Source organism: Lichenostomus cassidix, chromosome 1, assembly GCF_008360975.1.
Source record: "Lichenostomus cassidix isolate B80296 chromosome 1, HeHo_3.0, whole genome shotgun sequence".
Lineage (NCBI taxonomy): Eukaryota > Metazoa > Chordata > Aves > Passeriformes > Meliphagidae > Lichenostomus > Lichenostomus cassidix.
In genome coordinates, this window is record NC_139479.1 from 52,252,157 (window position 1) to 52,271,408 (window position 19,252).

At 36.1% G+C, this 19,252-nt stretch overlaps 1 long non-coding RNA gene across 1 annotated transcript; it reads left to right on the plus strand.

The window, feature by feature from the left end:
* Window positions 1-343: 343 nt before the first annotated feature.
* On the plus strand, window positions 344-18,876 carry LOC146444656 (uncharacterized). The gene is made up of 2 exons (XR_014850247.1): window positions 344-468; window positions 18,674-18,876. It is a non-coding gene; the product is annotated as an uncharacterized LOC146444656 (long non-coding RNA).
* Window positions 18,877-19,252: the final 376 nt, after the last annotated feature.

The following is a 19,252-nucleotide window of genomic DNA, read 5'->3' on the forward strand; positions in this document are numbered from 1 at the left end:
TATTATCTACCTCCCAAAAGACCTTTTCTGCAAAGATCTCCTTTCTAGACCTTTGCTGAACAAAATATGGCGCCGGTGGTTGTTCCCTCCCCCCAGCCCCAAGTGCAGGATTTTGCATTTCTTCTTGAGTTCCATGAGATTCCTGTTAGTCCACTTGTCTAACCTATTGAGGTCCCTCTGGATGTCAACATAACCTTCTATCATATCAGCCACTTCTCCAAGTTTGGTGCCATTAGCAAACTTCCTGAGAAACTTCCTGGTACATTCTGTCCTATCATCCAGATCATTAATGAAGACCCTGAACAGGATTTGACCAGGCTCACAGAGGTATTTTTATCTGGATTTTAGTAAAAATTTTGATACTGTCCTGCACGGCATTCTTCTGGACAAGTTGCCCAGCTGTGGGAAGAGGATTTCAGGTGAACTGTGTTTCCATCCAGAAAATTGGCTGAAGGGCATAGCTTGAAGGTATACACCCTTTTTGTGTTTGGATTTGTTCAGAGTATTTGGTTCTTTCACAGAGGGCTCCTGGCATTTTTGCCTTATTTCTTGCTTGTTGAGATAAACCACTCTTGCAGTTAAATCTTTTTGTGATATTGTAGGGCTTTAAACACTGTGGCATGATGTAGAATTATCATTCAATCATTCCCTTTTTTTTTTTGTTTAATCAAGGTTATATTTTATATGACATGAAGTCTGGTTTTCCATCAACATGTATTTCATCTTTTACAAGAACAAAATGAAAAGACACAATGAAATATATTCATTCAGGTCACTTGGACAATGCATCCTCTGTGTGGCCACAGGCCTCATGAGAGTTATTACTCAAATGACTCATAAGCCTTTTCTCCTCTATGGGCCAAATTTTACAACTGGGCAATTCATACCAATTCTCTTTGATAGACATGAAGCATAATTTTTACTACTTCTGTTGAACTGAAAATACTCTTCTTTCTTACTTCTACCCTTGGAGAATATTGGATGAGTCTAAATGAATCCTGAAAAGTCCTGTAAGAAACTACAGTATGTTGAACCTGTTGAGCAATTTCTTGATCAGAAATCAAGCATTCATGTTATTTTTTTCTACTGGAAAATTAAGGTAAAGATATTTGAAAAGTGTATAACAGCTGCAGCATAGATGTCCTGTTTGTGAGGAATTCTTGGTGTACACAAGTTGAAGGGTGCAGCAGTGCAAAACCTGAAGGCAGCTCTCCCCTGCTGCGGGGGAGGACTGCCCCAGAACCGGAACACGCAGGATGGTCATTCCATGGCCACGAGCTGTGGGGCTGGTCAGACGCGGTTCTTGTAGAAGCGTTGCAGGTTTAGAAAGGCAGCTGTTTGGTTCCAGGCCTCCATGGTGTTTTTATTGTGGAAAACAGGGGAGGAGATGGAGGAGGGGGAAGGGAAGGCGAGGGAGGGTACAGGTTCCATACGAGCCCAGAACCAAAGAGGCCCGTTCCGGATCTGGCTGGGGATTTTATCTCTAGGGATGGGAGGCGGTCCTGACTCACATCCAGTCAGAAGGGGTCAGGGGGGCGGGGTCAGGGACAGGAAGGACACACATTACAACAGAAGGGGACCAAATATTGTAATTAAAAGTTGGATTATAGAATGGGCTTTTTTACTTAAAAATACAGCTCCCCTTCCACTGTCCCTAACTTCTTAGTCTTTGTATCTTATTCTTATACGGATATTTTCAATTTAAAAGACCCAATAGTAGGCCTATTCATAAAACAACAACATATGATGTTTACTGTTGCAGAAGACCATTTTATCCTCATAAGATCAAACCTATTTTGATAGACATAGTGAAAAAAAAGCTTTTGGGCTTGCTCGGTTTCTTTTTTTCTTCTTGAAAATCCTTGCTTATCCTTGTACTGAAATACAGACATCAAACAAAACATGCTATATTGAATAATTTAAATAATATTACTCATTATTTGCTATCACAGATAGTAAATTTATGACATCAATTTATGGAAACATACTTTTCATCTGAGAATAGATCATTTTAAATGGCAGGTCTGGTCACCTCACTGTTGTATTAGCTTCATGCAGAAAACATTTTTTGTGACAAGTTTTTATAGCCATGCAAATAAGTTATTTGTGTTTTCTTGGGTGAGTTTTGTTTTTTGAGAAATAACAAATGTTATTTGAATGGCATTTAGAAACTAGAACAAAGGAACACAGGTAGCATCTAGGTGTCTTCTATTAGGAATCCAAGTAACAGAGTTCCTACCTGTTTTCTTAGAGAGTTTTGGGTAGGTTATACAACCACACAGGTTTCACTAACAAAACCAACTTAATTTAGATCCCATTCTTTCTCCTTCTTTCTCCTGGCCTTAATTTCCTACTCAAAGTACTGCAGCTCTCCACTGATTCAGTTACAGTGCTATAATATGTTGTCTGTGGACTGCAAAGAAAATCAGAGCATGGAAGATATTAATAAAAGTACTGTCATAGGGGAGAGACAGGGTGGGAGGCTACTTTCAGTACAGATCATATTGGATATTACTAACAATTATCAACTATATTAATTTCAATAATAATTAGCAAAATTACATAAAATTTAGTCACCCAATATCCCTAAGAAGTTATAGATTGTTTTAAACCTGATCATTATGAGTTTTTCAAAGAAGCATCAGTAATATCAGGATTTTGTGGTTTGTGTGTAATATTTATGTTTTAATCCAAAGTACAAGCACTTCATATAGCTCTTGAAAATCACATGCAGTCAAGTTGTTTAGAAATTGTGACTGACTTGAGAATACTGTCAGTAAAATTCAACTGCAAACTTAATTGCTGGGTCTATCAAGTTCATGATCACATCTAAACAGTGTCAGGGAGAAGAGCATAACACCACTATTGAAAATGCCTCTACCAGAATAATTTGCACATAATACACTAACATATATTTCTATTAATGTTGTGTATGGGAACCTAAGAAGAATATAAATTTACCATATTATAACAATAAATGGATTCTCTGACTTTTTTTTGTTGCCACAGAACATGCAGTCACCAGAGAAACTGGGACATTCATATTCTTGTTTTGATGTACATCCAAATTACATATTAGTAGTAATAATAAAAACAATGAGAGTCACATGGTACAGACCCTCCCAATTATAGCTGTTTGAACAGCATCTTTTTCTGTCAGTGCCTGTTGCAGACTAAACCTATGAATTTCTTTCCTATCTAACATGAAAATTGCATATTTGGTGATAAGCTTTTCTGCAACCCCAAATTTTGGGATTTATATTTATGATTTAGGGTGTCTGCCTGTATCATGACTATTGGAAAAAATGTTTAGTGAATAGGGTATTAATTACTTCATTTTACATATAATCAAATATTTCAGAAGAGGATTGCATTGTTTCTAAACTTAATATACTCCGTTAGAATAAACATTTTCAAGGCCTTGCTATACAATTCCTATCTTTGTTCTAAACATTTGTTGTATTATTACCACTTGAGCTCATTTTCTTCAACAGATATATAATGAATTGTTGTATTGTCTCACTTGTGTCTATGCTAGTCAGTTGTATGTCCCAAAGGAAGTATACGAAAGTGACAGAAATTCACACTCCCACAACTTTAGTAGTATTAGGAAGATACTGGTTACAAACATTGAACCCCTAACTAAATTTCTTTTCAACAATCTGTTGTGGCCATATAAAGCATTTGTAGTAGGTTAATTTGTGCTTTGTCCTTGTCTACCAGAGCTTTAGGGAAATGTGAATAGTATAGGAACTGCATATTCTTGTCATCGTAATGACTCCTCACTGGAGTTTCATGGAATGAGTTCTGGAGGACTGAAAGAGTAGAAATTATAACAACAGCCATTCAAAACAATTTTGCGCTTTGTGGTGTGACCATTGAAAACTGAACAGTGTTCTTAAAATAGGTATTCCTCAGATAATTCTTTTAACTTGAATATAGTCATATCAGTAATCTCTCTTTTGTCTTGTTCATTAAATATGAGGGAGAAACTTATTGAAGATGTAACATTTTCAAGTGTTCTAATTTTCCCAAGGTCATTAGGAGACTAAAAGGAATTAAACCATACACAACGGCATGCTGCTTGATTACATTTTTAACATCTCATCAGTGTTCTTTAGTGACTTACATATTTCACTACCTGTTCTTTAAGTTACAGCTCCCGTTGTTTTGATTTCCATACTTTGAGACCTTGTTTAATTATATTGAGGTTCACTCAGAGACCAGGGGTAAGGAAGGTGAATTAAAAACAATCCTTGATAATCATAAAGACATGATCTACATTGCCTCCCTTGACATGTCTGCTCATATATTCATACAAAATGGGCCAGAGACATAGAGTTGGCAGGAAAAAAATGTGGTTAGCGGTACTTTTTTTTCTCCATGCTTGTAATCCCATGGCTTTCCACAGACAAAAGTGATGAATTACTATCAACCAAGACAGCTTTTTGATGTGTCCTCTTGTACATGAAAAACTGGGCTGAGACCACCTGAAGTCATTTCTCTAGAGATTTTGAACAAGTATAAAAAATGGTTTTGTTTTGGACTTGGTAGGCCTCAGAAATGAAAATGCCAGTATGTCAAGGACAACACATCAATCTAATTTGCTACCTGCATTCCCAATCCTATTCCTTCCCTACTGAAACTGCTGCATGGTATGTGATACAACAGCAACCATATTCCACTATTAAGCTGTAGTTCATTTCAGAAAGTGAGAGCTTTTCTTTTTAAACAAGCTTTGGTTGCAAAGGCTGTGGGTACAAAAAGCTGGTGAAATACTCATTTATTAATTTTAAAGTCATGAAGGGAACCAATTTAATTAAAAGAGAGACATAATGGGATGAGAAGTTATAGTTAAATCATTTGATGCCATCAAGTAGCATTGCATTTTTATTATTTTTTAGCTAAAGTACAATTTGATATCTTACAGTGGGATTGTTCTGCTTTGTTACTTTTCTGTCTAATAAGACAAGATCAAAAGCAAATGTGGGAAAAAAAACCAAGGTTTATTTAATGTAGCTTAGAAGCAAAAGGTTTGGGAAAGCTGTGGTTACATGCAAATATTGTTTCTTACATTCATTCATCTGAATGACAAGCATGATTGCTGGTGCCTTCTGATTACAGTGGACATATAGAAAATAGGATTTTGCAGAGCACACAGGGTCATACAGAAACAGAATTTCTAGAGTACATACAGAAGGGTTACATAGTTTCTGATTTCTGTATAAGAATTCTTTGGATAACAGCAGCATTTCCATCCATGTTTTTTTTTTTTCCAATTCTTTGAGAATGAGGAAAATCCTGTTTCCTTTATTTAAATGTGATTTAAAAAGCCTTCCCTTTTCGAGTACATGACAACATTCATCATTAGCTAAGTTAATGGAGTGACAAAATGCATACACCACTCATGATCAGTTCTAAAATACTTCTGCATCTCTGTTGATTTCATTTTTTCTAAGCTTTTTTATACTCCAACTTCAGTACACTGAAGGTACTGTCAGCCATTAAGATTAATAAACATTTATTTCATGTATGATGATTTCTTTGCGTGTGAGGGTGTGCAAGGTGAGGCATTATGTATAATTAATAATGTGGATAGAAATTTTAACTTAAAGCACTGTACATTAATTCAGATCCACTAAAATGAAATTATAATATCTTTTTATAATAATTTTCACTACATTGTAATATATACAAAATGTTGCATGAAAAGGTTACATTTTATAATTATTTCCTTGTGTCATAACTAGCTGTCATGTTATCCAAGAATATTGCAATTAATTTCTGAAAAACAATATTAGAAATAAGAATATGTATATTTGATACAACATAGGCTAAAGTTAGATCAGATTAATTTAATCTTTTCAATCCACTGAGGAAGCATTGATCTTTGCCAAAGTGAATCAACAATTTCCAACAGTATTGACTTCAAATAGTGGCCTCCTGAGGGAAAACATGCAGCTGAGCTTGGTTGCATCTATCATAAAGAATAATACCAGAACATCCTACACTACAAGATATTCCAGAAAGCATGGCACACATGGACATTGTAGCATGAATCCCACATTTGAGGAAGAATTTCCTGCAATCAGTTGAAGGCTCTTCTGACTGTTAGTAAAATGGAAACTATTGATAAATTACATGGGCTGTACAATATGAACAATAATTCTAAGTCAAATAATTTATATATTAATTGTATAAACATACTGTAAAATGCAGACAACTGCAAAATAGGAAGATGCTAAAACCAGGCTTTATGTCATAATATTGCTTCCAGATAAGGAAGAGAAAAACTGTCTTTTTTTATTGAAAGTTACAATTCTGACAATTTGACACCTAAAGGATTTTAATTAAAGAAATTTAACTATATAACATTTGTGCATTTCTTATAACTGCTAGAATGAATGGGTTGTAGTCTCAGCTTGCCTAAGTGAGTATATCCATGGCAAGCCATATTACACCTACAGATATTCATGCATACAACTAAGCAATGAAACATAGCTCTGGTAAAAGAGATGTGCTTAGTTAGCTAAGTTATTAGTGAATTGACTATGAAAAACACAACCTCTTAAAGTCCTGTGAGGACTCTAAGCTGATAAATTGAGATGTAGTGTAAACTGGAGGTCTCTATATCCACTGAAATGCTGAAAATCCCTTCTCATCTGCACCCTGCTGGAGGTACTTCTTCACATGAACTTGCTGTTTCACTCCAGACTCTTGAATATCCATAAATATTTTTCTGCACGCACGCAGATTTTTTTAATAAAAATCACATCTAGTAAAGCTTGAAAAACAATCTAATATTACCATTAAAAATTTCCCTGCAGATATATAGTAGAGATCTATCCCTTGATCTGCTTTAATTCATATGGCGTGTTGCATTTTTTTTACCTGAAAAATTTCCTGCAAGCCTACAGTTCTGTGTTTTGGCTTTATCTCAAGCTGTGTAATCAGGGTAACTAGCTGTCCTTGGAAACTACAATATTTATGTATGTCTGCCTGATGAACAGCCATTGTCCTCATGCACCCAAGTACAACCAAATTCTACACAGGGTATGGTTGTAGCAGCTAAGAACAGCCTTCTCTTATAGAGGGGGCAAAATGTCAGAGTGTGTTCACAGCAAAGTTACTCTGTTTCCTGAGACAATTTAAGTCTCTATCTTTCACTGCCCTAGAGACAGTTTTAACTATCAAGCTAACATTTTGATATATTTTTTTCTGGTTAAAGCCCTTTTTTATGAGGTAATGAGTTGCTCTCGTATGCTGCTGAGATTCCACAACATCAGTCAGAGTTCAAAATATTCAGCAGCTGACAAGAGATACTCAGAAACTTCCCTACTGGGACAAAATTTCAGCTCCTGTTTACAGAAATGGCTGTGTGAGTAAAACCAAATTACTAGTCATACAAAACAAGTAGTTTTCTTGCTGTGAAAAATAGATACAAATAGGAACCGCATATGAAATCACTTCTGTGTATGCACATCTGAGCCTGTATTCTCTGAGTAAAATTGCTTGAATGAAAAAAGACCTAGACTGGGTAAAACAGTATATTTCTTTGGATGAGATTTAAAATTTCTGTTGAGAACACAGACAATCCAGTTATCTGATTTACAAGTAGATTTCATTTGATCAAACTACTGTATGCTTAAGGATACACATAATAAATTTATAGACAGACACATCTTTATAGCTCACTGAGTTCACATCTTTCCTTTCATATTCAATTAATCATCTGAACCTATAGATGTGCAGAATTGTTGTCTTTCTTATTTTGAAATGTACCAAAGACTAGAGTTTTATACAGCTATGACAGCCGTGGATTTGTGTCTCCTGTCACATTCCACAGAGTAAGTTCCAGTACAGAGGAAGTTTGGTAAATAATTTTAATAATTAGCGTATCCACAACAGACTTCATCTAGGACTCATTCAGCCTGCAGCATGGAAACATCTTTCCATTGCATAGTTAATACTCTACATTGCTGTTCGCAGCATCTGAGGTCCCATTAAAATCTTCTCAGAGCCCATACATTTTCTGCATAAATAAAGTTATAGTATGTCTTGCCCTTCTGTTTTGAAGATAACCATCCTGAAAGAGGCTCAAAATTTGATAGCCTTTATTCAGATAAGAAGTCCGTCTGAAATCAATGGAACTAAGTAGTGACTAAGTCATAATAGGCCTATTAGCATTTCACTAAATCAATAAATGTTGATAATTTTTTTAAATACTTAGAGGAAAAGAAATCATTATAAATTTGAGTTAAAAAACAGAAAAAATCCTTATATGTGAACAGAGGAATATAATGGCTGCTTTCTCTCCAATCTGAAATGCATCAAAAGCAGCATTCTGTTGGTTCAAAAGAATGATGCTGTACTGCAGATGTGGGGAAAGCATGGAAGAATGAAGCTTAAACTGAGGCATTTCAGGCAGGGCAAGTGGAAATTGAGACTCGAAAGTAAAAATTGTAAACAATGGCAAATGCTGGCAGAAAAAAATATTGTATAGAATTAGAAATTTTGAATTAGTAATATTGTTATACTGCATCTTAACAAAACCAGATACCCTATTTTTCACACCACATACTACAGATTTTAGGTACTGCAGCGCAGCATTTCTACGTTCTAAATGGCCCCCAGCACCCTAATTCCTAGCAATTCTGACTTGGGAAAACTGGAGGCAAAAATTGTAGCCCTTTCCTCACTACCAGCTGGAGCAGCAAGCAAACACCTGCAAGGCAATAGTGATCAACAACTCCAAGAACGGTCCATGCTGGAGAGGGCTACTTGGATATGCACAGTTTCTTTCCTCCCCAACAGCCCTCAGTGAGGCTATATATAAACCCAAGATTTGCTATATGCTAGGAGGGCATCTACTCTGAGGGTCTGAATCATACACTGGGACAAACCAAGGAGTTTCAGAAAATGGGAAGGTGAAATTTTTAGTATCAAATTTAACAGTTTGAAAATTTGGCTGTAACTCCCACTTACTAAATATAAAAAATGCAGTAGCATCAGACAGTGGGTCTGATCCAATTGCCCAGGAAATCAATGAGTGTCTTTCTTTTGACTTCAGCTGACTTGGCACTAGTCCAACATGCTCTCACTCTATCGATTTCAATCCTATTCCTTCTTTCCTCTCCTTCACTTTTCACCTTCAACAGCTTCTCTTCTGTCCTGCACCTTCTTCTATTGGCAAGAAGTATCACATCTATATGAGGCTCTAATTTCTTGGCATTTAACCCAATCATGATAACATCATAAATTGAAAGGCTCTGTTTTGGTTAGTTATTTAGTTATGGCTGGGAAAAAAATACTGAACAAGCATTTCAAAGTATAAATAAAGTGCAGATATAAAATAATAATTTGAAAAAAGATATACAAATACTTTGTGTAGTAAAGTAAACCTGCAGTCTTAAAAAGTTCAGGGCTGTTTCTGTGATTCAAAGAACACCACAGGTAATTACTTGAAAAACTCCAAGGCTGAGATTATTTCAACATATTGAGTGCTTGAATTAGTATCACCTAAACCAATTTGGAAGATGTCCAACCACTGGGTAACAATGGAATTTGCTGGAAAACTGAAACAGTATGCCTTATAATTAACAAATATCAAATCCTGCAGAGGACAAAGATGAGTCATTTAGAGTAAAAATAACCTGTTCATTCCAAAGCAAATATTTAGGATGATTAAAACCTTCACGTACTACTGAAATACACAGAAAAAAATCTCTGGATATTTTCAGAACACAATCCACATATTTTAACTTAATTGTATAGGTAACTTTTTAAAACTTAAAATGATTAGATGAAAGTTAGTTAGGATAGCAAAGGGCCCTGAGGGGAAGCTGTATGAAGAGTGGCTGTGGTCACTTGGTCTGTTCAGTCTGGAAAAGAGGAGACTGAGGGGAGACCTCATTGCAGTTACAACTTCCTCATAAGGGGAAGAGGAAGGGCAGACACTGATCTCTTCTCTGTGGTGACCAGGGACAGGACCCCAGGGAATGGCCTGAGGTTGTGTCAGGGAAGATTTAGGTTGGATATAAGGAAAAGGTTCTTCACCCTGAGGGTGGTTTGGCACTGGAACAGGATCCCCAGGAAAGGGATCACAGCTCCAAGCCTGACAGAGTTCAAGAAGCATTTGGACAATACTCTCAGGCACTTGGTGTGACTCTTGGGGATGCCCTGTGCAGGGCCAGGAGTTGGACTTGATGATCCTTGGGGATTCCTTCCAACTCAGCAGATTCTGTGATTCTGTAACTCCTTTAAGAAAAAAGCTTTATATTGAAAAATAAAAAAGCAACACCAAATAAGCAAAAAGTCTCATGACTAAAGGTACTACTGTTTAAACATTTTGAACCCAGAATCAAAGGGATTCTGAGCATACAATTGTAGATACATAAAAAGTATTAATTACTGAAATTTAAGTATAGATAAACACAATTTATCTGCCAAGGCAGTTTCCTTGCAATAATTTATTGCTTTACATATACATAAAAATCTATTTTTTTTAATCTCATTAAATATTCTACCTTATATTTGTAAGGGATATTAGATTAGTAGGGAAAACACTGCCTTCATTCTACCTAGATGTCGCTGTTGAGCAGCTAGCAGAGTAATGAATGCATCAGTTCTCAGTGGCAAGAAGGAATGACCTTTATTGTTTTGATTTCATCACATATATAGAGTTCTCAAAAGTCACCCAGATTGGTCAGTCAGAAGCCTTCCCCCAGGCCTGATTGGCCAGGCCTGCACTGCTCAAGTTCTGGGACACTGTTCCAACAACATCCAAACTTTATCTTTATTTACAAAACACAAGAAAACTTCTCATGGGAAAAACCTGTGCTAGCCACACCTAAAGAGTTACTATCATGACATTGGTAGAATGTCTTAGTATGGATTTATTCCAGTTTGAGTGCAAGGAAAATTTATCTGTCATATTAATATTAAGCTTAATTTGTCCATTAAGAGCCGAATTCTTACTAAGATATTTACAAAATATATGTCCTACAAGTTAATGTAAGTGCATTATAAACTAAAACAAATTATTTTTAGTTATAAAAAAAATGTTCAGTAACCTAGCTCATTGGCTTACTTCAACAGCTGGTTCTATTTCTTTTACTTTTCAGTTTATTGGGGAAAGTGAACTGATGATGAGATTAGGTTATGGTCAATTTCCTTCTTATTAAAATCTTTATTCTGCCAGAAGAAGAAATAATCAAGCCCAAACTCTAGCTTACTTTGTAAATAATCATTTTAGTTTATCATTTATTGTCCAAACTTCTTTAGCAGGTCTTGCTTTTTTCAATCTCCTGATTGTTCTTCAAGCACTTGAAATGTCTGAATCGAAAAATAACAAAAACAACGATAAAACCAAACAAGAAAAAATGTCTAACATTATCAGAGTTAAGATATCTATGACAAATGTAGTGGATTTACGAACAAACTAGGAACAAAAGGAGACATTAGGGTGATTTAGAGACTGCAAGTGATGAAAGATCAGTTTCAGAAAGTTCCCGTGACAGAAGAAATTGGAGAGATATCTACCAGATACCAGTTTAATTAAACTCATTGAGACAATGTAGCATGGTGGAAAAGCAACAATGAATAGCTATTTTAAAAAACACGCAAATGGTGAGGTTGGTGACTAACACAAATCTTGTTACTTCCATTCCCTTTGTTCTGTTCTAAACCATTTAACATCTCTTTGGTATTCATTTCATCCAGTAATGCTAACTCTTCACAGTTTATGAGCCATGGCCATAATCCATATTTCTCCTGCTAAGGAAGTAAAAAAACTGTCTGCCAGCAAATTACATAACCCTGCTTACACACACACACACACACACACATATACACACACACATTTGGGGCTTAGTTCTCATTGCTCACTTAGGGTTTGCATGACATTTTGTAAGCATGTATTTACCAAGATTAATACTGATTTGAATTATCCCATCTACTTTTAATTCATAAATACTTTAACTGGTAGGAGATTTTAAGTGCTGGTGCCGATTGTTTTGTTTAATATGGATTTGATCTAAAATCCAATTAGAAAAAGCATCAAGAGCATCTCTACAATAATTATGCCATTGTTTTCCATTCTTTGTTAACATTTCAGTTTTAATCCATAGCTGTAATTTTAATTTAAACTAGAAGTAAGCTACATAATCAGCAGAACTGGGATCATGTTCAAGGCCAGACTGAATGTACCTATATCTGTATTGCTCAATAAAGAGAGAGCCAGGGAGCAATACCAAAGATTGTACCTCTATATTACTTCATTTGCATAATTTTTAGATCTCTCATCTGTGCACACTTCACTTGGGTGCCTCAAGAGCTATCCTTGGGCACAACTCAAGGCACTCATTACTCTATGAACTGCTCTCAAATGGCACTATGAATGTGACTGGGCAGGGATAATGTCCTCTGTCCCAAACAGTATTCCAGCAACGTCCTAAGGGATTTGCGTTCTCATGTTCTTTTCTGCAACATTCTTGTATAGGTAACAGCTGCCCTAAAAGTCACACTGAAGAGCACCATTTGCCATTATTTTAGAAAATATGACCTGCAATTAATAACCTGCGAAAAAAAGTAAAATTACAGTTACCTCTTTGGACCACAGGCTCAACGTGTAGGTCCAGTGGAGGTTCAGGAACACGTGATCAGTAGTAAGTCTGAGAAAAGTTTGTAAAGATAGATGGGTCTCAACAGTGTGACAGTAAGACAGTTTGTACCCCTAGGTTTTGAAGCCAAGGAGCAGTCCCTCAATCACTATTGTTTGGCTTCAGAATAACATTAAACATCTACATCTGACTGGTGCTTGTAAGGTGCTCAGATGAGTCAGTCAGCTCATTTCTGTGGTGCTGTTTCTATGAAGGAGTTGTAATGTTGTCCCAATTTTCCTTTGTATCCATCTTCCTTCTGCATTGCAACACTGGAGACTTACACTAGTACCATGTATGCATCAGAAGCCAACAGATGTATAGGATCTAAAGCAGAAGACATGTCAAATCTACTTGAAAATATGGATATATTTCATAATGTAAACCTATACTAATTTTATTGGTACCTCTAGTCTATTGTCCATATTTCTTGCACACAGCCATTTACACTGCAAGCCACTTATTATTGGATAGGCTTTAGGTAAGGTCTGCATTTGGAGCAAAACAAAACAAAATTAAAAAAACAACACAAACCCATGGTACACTAAGTTTTCTTCTTCCAGAAACCATGTAGCAGACCCAGTTGCTAAATCAATAGTTCACAAACGTCCCTCATGGTAAAAAGTAACCAGTGCATCACCTGGGGCTGGGAGAGAATTGCTGCACTTGAGAGCAGAGATGGATGTGCTCTGCAAAGCACTGAGTAAGTAGGAGTTACACATACACTGAAATTTTCAGAACTAATCAACAAAACAGCCATTAATTGCTCAAATATACAACTTTGTATCACTAGGAAAAATAAAACAATGAATCCAGCCACTGATAGTCCTCTTTATTTGTATGGTCTTCTATAAATCATGACAAACTTCCTGATGCCTTGAGCACTGTATTTATCATTTCATCTGACCACATTTTATTATGAGGTACTTATTATTGTAGGTAATATGCATGATCATATTTGCCTGGGAAGGAAGTAGAATTGAGCATCTTGGAATACTCAGATTATCATATTAATTAAAATTGGAAGTGCTGAGCTGCATCCAGAAGATATTGTTACTTGCAAAATTTTCTTGGACACAGTGATAAACCTGATTGATTACAGTTTATAATAGCAATAATCTCTGCAATACCATTAATTAGCACAGTTAATAACTAATTTGCTGGAGCTTTAACTGCCCTTGGCTTTCCCTCAAGCTGTTCCAAACTGGCCATTAACTGCTGGTTACAATTGATTTCTCAGGGCTCTATTTAAAAGAAATTTTATTTCAGTTCAGCACCCACAGAGTCTAATCTTGATTTGGTAAACAAAAAACATTCCCTACCTTAACCACAGACCTCTTGCTCTTCATTCTCTTTGGTATATCATTTCAGGAATGTATGGGGATGTAAGCTTTGTGATTCAGGGATAAAGCAAAAACCGAAGCCCTGCTACTCTTTATTCCAAATTTTCAAGTGGTAGGGAAGCCCAAAAAGGAAGAGCACTCTATTGACATCTGGTGGAAAGAAAAGACAAATTAAATGCTCCAGCAGCCAACTTTCAGCTTATTTGTTTGCATATATTATTTCTTTGTGTTTGGAAACTGCTTCTGCTAATACCATAATGTAAAGAGACATTAACAATGTAACATTGTAGAGGAATAATTGCCATTTAAATTTATGCAAATAGAGTGGACATTTAACCTAAGAAAATAGGTTTCTGTAACAGAGTACAAAAGTTACAGCCTTAAAAAAAAAAAAAAAGCCAGGAAAATATTTTCTACAAAACAGCAAGTTTAACTTAAGAAAAAATATAATGTGCTTAAGAATAACTTGTATTTTACAAGACTTTGCCTTTGTAGTGCTTTTTGATTTCTTGGTAAGAATTTATAAACACTGGGAATAGCTAGTAAAGCTGCTAGCAGAACAAGAAGGGGAGAAAAATGATGATCAGGTAACATAACAAGGAGCAGAGAGGGATTGTCACTATGAGCAATGCAGGTCACATCACTATAAGGTCAGCTGTAGGGCTTTACTACCCAGCAAGACTGAGTGATCCCAGCTGTGAAGTACATCTTGTTGCGAAAGCAGAGAAAGAAACAGCTGACTTAGGAATTGCCTTATTATAAGAGAGGCCCATCATACAGGTAGCAGTTAGGAGCTGTACACTATCTTGCCTATGTTTTTTCTTACATTTTCCTTTTATCCCTCAAATAACACATTCTTTGTTAAGTCAAACATTTTATGTTTGTGAATGAGGAAAAATAAGAGCTGTGTACCAGAAAGTATGTTTTCCAGTGTTTCTGTGTAAGGTTTTAAGCCCATAAAAGAAAAATGGAGATTAGCCTGTCTATTTGATTCTGAATAAGGTCTGACTGAAGGGTTATAGGGAATTCAAATCTGTAATGACCATACTACTGGAAAGAACTTACACCATGTCATTGTTTCCTTTGCAGGTCTCTATTAGACCACCTTTCTCTCTAGCATCTTTGTATAAATTCTTCCTTCCAATTTATTGGCTCCCTGAAAGTATTGAACTATTACTTTCCTCCTTCACTCATGCAAAAATGACCACCTTTCTGCCCATACCCTTATTTTTCAAACAAGTGCTTAGATGACTGATTCCATAGGCCTCTGGCTGTATATGGGCTTCCCTGTGAGCAACAAAGCCACCCCACTGTCATTCCTTACAGCTTTCACTGAACCTTAATGTGTGGCCTAAATGAAAATTGTGTAGTGAGAGATTCGGACTACATCTTTAAGCTTTAACCACATTTGTCTCATGTTTTCTTGGTCCCTTCCCTCTCAGTGATCTCTTTGTTTGGATCTTCATGCATCACTCACACATTTTTAAAGTGGGAACTGACTGTTTCATGTTTGTTTAGCTGATGACAGAATGGGACCCTGAGCCATGAATGGACTTGCTTAGTAAACCTGCAGAATGGAATCACAGAAATAATTTAAAAAAACTTCCACCTGTAAGAAGCGGTTCAGGCAAGAGAAGTATGGAAGGGAAGACCACCATTCTAAAGAGAAACATATAACACTATGCAAATGGTTCCATCATACACTGGTGTTGTGCAGGTTTTGGTTTTAGTTTTTCCCATTTAATTCCATGACAGAAAACGTTCTACAGCTAACAAAAAGCCAACCAACCAACCAAAAAACCAACAAAAACCCAAATAAAAAAAAGGAAGATGAAGCAGCAAACTTTAGAATTCAGGTTTTTCAAGTTTTGAAATAAACATGATATTATGAAAATGAAATTTGCATAAAATAGATTAGCGATTAAACTGAGTAATCTTCTTTTCATAGACTGGGTTGCCAGCATTTCATTTAGACTTCCTTCTTTTGTGTACCAAAAAAATTTTTCATCAAGAAAAATTCTACTGTGATATGAGTACTCTACGGGATGTCTATATATACAACTCTTTGTGTATGTGGATAAGAGATTTAAAATCCAGTACTTTCAGAATTAAAAATCTGCATTTGTTTACTAGATGATTGACATACACATATAGACACAGAGGGACTGACTGAACTGACTGACACTACCACCATGCATGGAAGACTTGTCTCAAGGAAAGCACACTGATATTAGCTCTTGTTTATTTGAGCTCAAATTCCAGACTTCCAGTATTCAGCTAGCTCTGTCAACGTCTTGTCACTCACTGTTTGGTGTGAAATATCTCTCTTGTTCTTGTTCTCCCAGCCAATACTCTGGTCTTTATTTGTTATCTGTTGTCTTGACAGCTCCAGCCTCCTCCCATACAGCTTCTTCAATGTGTTTTGTCCATTTTTTCAAAGTATCAAATGGAAATACATCACTCTGTACTGGAAAACTAACATTAACTTGGTGTCCTCTAAATTTTCATCACCGTCTTATACGTTTTTGTATAGTCAGATTCTCCATAACATTGCTAAATGTCTGCTAATTCTTTTTTAAAATATGCTCTGAACATTCACCTATTCTTCACCTTCTGAATGTTTCTGCATCCTTTATTCCCTTCAGATAGTTTTATGCTGTTGATTTTTTACTTTAGTATTAAATAATTTTCCACCTTCTATCCACTAAGCAAAACCTTTCTTTCTTCTCTAGCATAGCTTTGCTGAAAAAAAAACAGAAAGACAGATCATTTCTTCATTTGAAAGAACACAGTCCTCCTCACCTTTTCTTCTTTTATCTACAAATGGACATCTTGGATCAATTTGGTCAAGTTTCTTAGGATCAGTTCCAAAGAAGATCACAAGCAAATATTCACATAGGGCCTGGCAGGCAGTGCAGTCGAAATAAAAATCTGAGTACCCTGAAGAGTGTATCAGTAGCTTTAAGCTACATCTATACTACTATATTGAATTTTTCCAGAACCAAGAGCTGACATCGAGGCTGACAAGGCTGTGTGTGTCTGTCCCTATCATTGAATTCTCTCACCTTCCAAAACAGAAAAACAGACCCAGAATGATAATTAAGAATTCTGCACGCCATAGCGTGCCATAAGTCCTGAACCATGCTCAGAAATTATTTGGGAGAGTGCTGACTGACTCAAGACAAATTGACAAGGCTCACTATAAAAATAAAAATATCAAATGAAAGAGACGCTGAAGTTCCCGAGAATATATACATTCCCTGGAACTGTTTAATTTATTAATATAAACATAGAAAAAGACATCTCAGCATATGATGCATCCAACATACTCTCTACAGTGGCCAATTGGAAATGTTAAACACAGAGTGAGTCTTGAAACATGTTTCATGGTTTTAGCTTCAAATATGCCTTGGTACCATTTGCCACTTTTTTTTTTTTTTTTTTTTTTAATTTATGCAGACAAAGCCATTTTACTGGGAGGGACACAAATCTGTGACAAATCTGTGTTACAAATTGCACCATATTATCCAGCTACCTGATGAAGATGTGCTCTTGTTTGCACACAAACCATTAAAGCAGAAAGGAGGAGAATTATTATGAATAAAGCATATGAAGGTGATCTGAACTTTATCACGCACGTTAAATACAATTGTATTGCACAAAAGCACATTTCTAGTGCAACCCCCATCTAATTAATCTGATAATCTACCAGATTAATGAAGTACACTGTTTCGTGCGCATTTTCTCACCAAATGAATCTTCTGAATTGAAATATGGTTTCAGTAACAGAGGTAGTCAGTGATCTTTTGCAGCAAAAGTGTATATTCTCAAGGTTAATGCCTTTTGAATGGAAGTGGGAAATTAGGAATTAAACTTCCTACTTTCAGGAAGGATCACGAAACTAAACCTTCATCACCCATGTCTCAATCAGCATTCTAGCATCTGGACATCTGCATAAATTTGGAGATTGCTATACATTTTCAGAGTGTGTCTGTCAGGCATGTTTGAGAGTGCCAACTCTAACAGCTGCCTCGGGGAACAGAGCCAAACAAAGAATAATTTCTCAGTCTCAACTGGATTTAGGTTTATGTATCACAACACTCCATAAGGCAGAAGAGCACCTTGGCAAGGTTAGAAGCATAATTCTGTGTTTATGTAATTTTACAGTTAAAAAATAAGCTTCACCAGGGAAAATCAGCAGGTAAATGAGGTCTTTCTTTCCTCCAGGTATTATTTGTCATTGTGAATTGTTTGTTATTATGTCAAATCACTGCAAAAAATACCTAGAATTTACCTCATATGATTAGGATCTTTTTTCTGTTACACCATTACTATCGCTAATGTGTTGATTATGAGAATAAAGCCTTAAGTTCTACTTTTTCATTTACAGTCCTTCCCCAGTTTAATTTTTATATTACTTGGGTCTTTCTTCTATTAGAAACATAGTGTGATTACCTTTAGTCTGTGACTTTTAGTCTGTGATGTTGAAATACTGGATAAGTAATACGTTAGAATCTATTTTTCAAATAACCAGGAGAAATTTTAATTCCTTTGCTGGGGAAACCATTAACTTTTCATTTCCTGGCTTTATTTCTAGGCAAAAGAATTCCAAGCCCCTTCACTTTCACTTTTTCCTACCTCTAAAAAGAATGTTCTTTATCAACATTCTAGGTGTCAGGATTTTCAGGTGCCAGAAGATCAAACTTCAACTCAAGTGAAAGGCAGCTGGAGCTAGAAGCATCAGGAAAGCAATCGCCAGGTGTCAGACAGAGCCAGTCAGCATGCAGTTTGATACAAAGATCTAAAAAGATGAGATGACTCCTTAAGAAAAGCACCCTAATTTTGGTATATTTTTTAATTTAATTTTCACCTTATTTCCTGGTCAAACTAGGATTGCAGTAAATGTGTATGTGTGTGTGTGTGTGTGTATGTGTGTGTGTGTGTGTGTGTGAGTTGGTTTGTTATCCTCAAATTCTTCTGAAGACAATACATTTCAACTGTATGTGATGAAAGTTCAGTAATCTCTGATATGCTAAGTTCCTCAAGATTCATGGTGAAGAATAACCAAGTAGAAGAGAAAAGCCTGTAAGAATTCCTGGTCTTAAAGAACTGACATGTGAGCTCAACGGGGCTTGAAGAAAATCACACAAAATGCTGAATGGAGACATACCACAGAAGACACAACTACTAAAGACTTTTCAAATTACTCTCACAGTTAACTAGAAGGTGGAGCTGCCAGAACTGCGCTAG